The sequence below is a fragment of the Panthera tigris genome, chromosome F2, assembly GCF_018350195.1.
Source record: "Panthera tigris isolate Pti1 chromosome F2, P.tigris_Pti1_mat1.1, whole genome shotgun sequence".
In the NCBI taxonomy this organism is placed as follows: domain Eukaryota; kingdom Metazoa; phylum Chordata; class Mammalia; order Carnivora; family Felidae; genus Panthera; species Panthera tigris.
Window position 1 is genome coordinate 78,493,746 of NC_056676.1, and position 4,924 is coordinate 78,498,669.

The following is a 4,924-nucleotide window of genomic DNA, read 5'->3' on the forward strand; positions in this document are numbered from 1 at the left end:
GAGTTCCTCTGTGTGATCGACAGAAGTGACCCTCCATGGGACTAAAACTGGTAATTAAAGGGTCAATAGGACTAAACTACAGTGCAACTTCTTACCCAGATCTTTTATTTTTTGCCTCTAAATTTCTCTGACCCTCCTCCTTTGCCTTCGGAATTTCCCTGACCCTCTTCCCTCAGGAAAGCACATTGGAGCCTTGCTCTTCCCTCTAGATCTCCTCATTTGGCTGCCTCTCGAATAAACCTTTGCTTTGCTGCATGTGAGGCAGATGAACTTGGGTCTAACTACAGGATCTTAGCTGAAATTTCATCCTTGTTTGGATTCTTCCCCTTTCCTGGTCTATATCCTCCACTCATTATCAATTTATGTTGCATGCTTAATGAACTACTTCTACACATGCCTTCATCACAGGAAACCTGATAGAAGGTACTGGAAGCACATTGAAAGGATAGATCTCAGGAACCAGATCAATCATTGTCCAGGTTGTCAACAGACCCATCAGTGGTGGTAAATGGAGTGTGGGAAGCTTCTGCTATGGTGGCACTACAAGTAAAACTCTTCCCTGTGGGGAATTGGGGGTGAGCTAGAAGTGGAATGGTTTCTCTGCTTGTTCATTAGTCCTGCATTTAGAAGATACAGGGGGAAGTAGTTACAAGGACTATAGGGCAAAATAGAGACCTAAGAAAAAACCAAGGGCTCAAGTCAGCCAACAGTGAATTTAAAGTATAATGTGAAAATTCAAAACTTTATGCCCTCTTCTAAAGAGAGCCTCATTTCTTGTAACCAAGCTGCAGATGAGCCACAGGATATAATTATAAGAATAACAATTTAAGAGAAGGCTGTATTCTCAGCCTGGGAAAGTTAACTATGTTCAAGCCAAGGATCTGCTAGAGAAGGAACGGCATCCTGACACAGGATTGTTGTGCATCCACCCACGAGATCCCCATCACATGATATTATTCACAACCTGGATCTCCTGAACTCTGGGCCCGCAAAACTCACCCTTGCTCTGGAAGACCTCAGCCCCCCTCCATTTATTGATGGTCTATGCAGAAGTTCAACTGAGGCAGATACTTGTGAGCACAAGATCTGCCCTGTGAGCTATCTACCCTATCTCTGCTCCTGGACTTGACACCAATATCTAGGGTCAAGTCTCATGACCCAATTAGGGGTAATGGTAACAATGTTCACAGATTCATCAAAGCAGCTGCAACAACTGGCCCAAAGGTATTACTGGGAACTGGGAAATTAAATCTAGGAATAGATCTGGGTGCTGCTGGATCAGAAAAAGGTGAAAAAGTAAGGAAGAATGAATGTTGACCTAGAACATTCTCCCATGGCCTGGGATTCAATGCCTAGGTGAGGGCCCTTGGGGACAACCTTACCACCATTGGGAGAGGTTCTGTGAGTGATGGGGTGGAAAAGTCTCAAGTGGAATGAGGTGGAGATGCTAGAACTGTCTTGGTCTCAAGTGGTCAAGGGCTCAGGCAAGAAGGTGCACTAGAACAGAACTGTGTGAGATTAGTAACCTCATCAACTGATCGGTTCCTAGAGGGGCCCAGAAGATGCTGTTTTCAATTAAACCTGCTGGAGGAAGGCATTGACTTTGTTGAAACTCAGTGGTAGTGGCCATCTTGAGATGGAGGGGGATATTAGGAAGTGCTGTTGCAGATCTGTGTCTCCTAGTGTCAGTGGGTTGGTGGGCTATAGAGTAGCAGAGGACATGGGACGGGCCACAGCCAGCTATCAAAGCCCAGGCTTATATGATCGTTACATTAGGTGGTGAGATCACAGGGATAACCAAAATCTTACCCCCCAGAATCCCATACCCCATAAGGACAAGATGAACAGGCGACCAACAAAGGAACTATGTATATGTATGTGAAAATATGTAAGTGTGTACATACATACACAGAAAGGGAGGATGAGCCAAAGGCTAATGGAAAGTCTTCACCACTCTTGCAATTTTCAGAACTGAGCCAGTTCAGTCTGAGGACTTATCTATCAAAATAGAAGAAAGCTCACCTTGAGAATGGACCTAGCAATGTCCTAACACCTGGAGTGATCCAAATAACACTGGAAACAACTGTAGTAGTGATTCTTTCCTTTAAGGATCCTTTGGTTATTTCCTCAAAGGACTGGACGGGGAAAGAGCACCTGCATATAGGGATTTTGGATATAAATGTGAACTAACTTGATTCACTGTGGGGTGCGGCGGGGGGAGACTTTGGGACCCCTGAGTAGTACGAACTTACAGAGATTGTGATAAATGGGGTTCTGAACCAGCTCTGACCAACAATAGAACTGAAATGGCCCACTGCCCCATCTGCTAGTCACTTTTCCAGTTCCTAAATGTACAATCAGGGTGGACACAGTTGGTAACTGACCAAATTCTCACTAGTTCTTTGACCAGTGGGATAGAAGCTATTATAGTAGGAAAGGCCCAATGGAATGCATATAATGGATGCATCTCCGCCAGGATGGTCCAGATAACGTCTGTTTCAGAATGGAAGAGATGAGTGCCACTCTCAAAGAGGTAAGGAGTCCTGACGTAAGGATCATCGTAGCCCCAGAATGATCCCTTCAGAAACCAGGTGAATTACCACATATGATGGTGTGCTTTCTCAAAGCCAACACCTCAGGCTGCTGCTGGGCTTGCTCTGACTCTAACCCAGACAGTTGAAGGTGCCTGGAAGTTCCCATCTTCCTAAGTGACCATAGCCAGTGGCTGATAGGGGCTGGAGGTTGAAAGTCCCCTCACTTTGAGGAGGATGTCCCATCCTCTTGGTCTATTTTGTTTCAGCCACTGCGTGGCTTTCAGCTCCACACACACAGAACCCAAAAGTACATTGCCCCATCTGCCCTTTGAGTGTGGGGGATTTTCTGTTCTCAGAATCCAGTCCATTGCTATGTATTGGCCTCTTCCCTCTCCCACCCTGAGAAAGGTCCTTGTTCCATTTCAGAGATGATGAAACCAAGCAAGTCTCTTGTCTTTTCTACACTTCAAAGACCTCTGCTGGGTAGCCTTGGGTAAATCACCTTGACTTGTGCCTTAGCCTTTCTGCCTGTAAAACTGAAGGGGATTTGAATAGATGAGCCATAAGGTATCTGTTTCCTATACGTGTTGTGACCTTCCAGCTTTTTTTCTTCTCAGAGTTAACAGGGTCCTTTCTAATATGTATTTTAATGGCTACCCCGGAAACTGTCCCCCACCCCACACTCCCATCTCTGCCTATTCTTGATGACACATGTATTTGTATAAGAGTGAGGTGAAAGGCAATAGATGGGAGAAAGTGTGTTAAATACAAAATACCATCACTGTGGGAAATCATAGCTATGTCCTGGGATAGATTATAAGGACTGCATTGCAAAGCAGACCACTGCTTTCTGGCTTTACTGAAAACAGTGGGCTGGTATCTAGCTAATGTATATCTAGGGGCCAAGTCCCAGCTAGTGTCTCTGTGCCCTGCTGCACCTGCCACTCTGACCCCTGCTGAGAAGGTGCTCATGAAAAGGCCCACAAGTCTGCAGGTGTCGCCAAGTGCAAGGCTGTCACTGCCTCCAGGGAGTGCAGTGATGTGTCCCTAGCTATGCTCAAGAAGGTGTTGGCAGCCACCGGCAATGACCCGGAGAAAAACAGCAGCATCAAGCTGGGCCTCAAGAGGCTGGTGAGCAAGGGCACCCTGATTAAGACCAAGGGCACTGGTGCCTTGGGTTCATTCAAGCTCAACAAGGTGGCCTCAGGGAAAGCCAAGCCCAAAGCCAAGATGGCAGGCATGGCCTACCCCAAGAAGGCCATGGGGCAAGTACCCCCAAGAAGAGTGCCAAAAAGACCCCAAAGAAGGCGTAGAAGCCTTTGGCAACTGCAGGAACCAAAAAGGCCAAGAATCCCAAAGAGGTGAAAGCAGCCAAGGCCAGGAAGACCCCCAAGAGGCCAGTGAAGACCAGAAAGCAGTATCTGCTCTGCAATGCGTTCCCTATAATCTCCTAACTCAGGACCTAGATATTGGATTTCCCACAAATCACTAACTCCCCTCATGTGTGCACGCAGATGCGCGCACACACAACAGCAGTAACAAGGAATCTAGCCACTGCCACATGGCTTCAAACAAAACCTCTATTTTTGGATTTACCACCACCTTCCCTGGGTCCGTTAAGAGGTGGAGTACATTAAAATCCTGACAAGCTTGCCGATGTATCCTGAATCTTCAGGTTTAAGAGCTATTTTTAGGATTGCAATATAAAACCCAGCACTGAGAAACCTAGGAGAACCAATCATGACACCCCAGAGGTGAACTGGGGGAGGGAAGGAGGCCGCTAACATCCTTCAGTCCTCCTGCCTGAGCTGAAGTTTTTCAGCAGACAGACTATTTATAAAATCTACCCTGTATGCTTCCAGAAACCATCAGAGGCAGCCTCTTCTTTATTTTCAGCATGTGCCGGGAACTAGTCTGAGTCAGGGTCACACTGGAGTTCAGTTGAAGGTCACTGAGTGAAGCTCCTCTGGTCCCAGCCATCTCGGGTTAGCTGGACTGTATTGTTCCAGGCTTCCTGTCTGCTTCTGAGCTGTCCTCCAACCTTTGGTACTGAATCTTTGCTAACATGCCCATATGTGAATCCAGATGCAAGTCCTTTCCTTGCACTCAAATGCAGCACCGCATTTTGCCACCCACTGAGTACAATATCATACCATATTTCCCCATTACCTTGAAAACGTAAAATACTTAGGAATTCCAGAATGCTTAGGAATGTCACTGTATTTTCAGGGTTCATTATTGTCCATTCAATTGCATATTGCTCTACAGTGTGCAAATTTTACATGCAATTTTAGTTGAGGTCCAGAATCTGGAAGTGGATAATCCATTAATGTATCCCTTAACATGCCAACATACGAACAGTGTGGTGATAGGTACATAGTGCACGAAGG

The 4,924-nt window shown here is 46.2% G+C and overlaps 1 pseudogene; it reads left to right on the forward strand.

Annotated features, from left to right (window-relative positions):
• Positions 1–2,503: 2,503 nt before the first annotated feature.
• Positions 2,504–3,988, forward strand: LOC102952103 (annotated as a pseudogene).
• Positions 3,989–4,924: the final 936 nt, after the last annotated feature.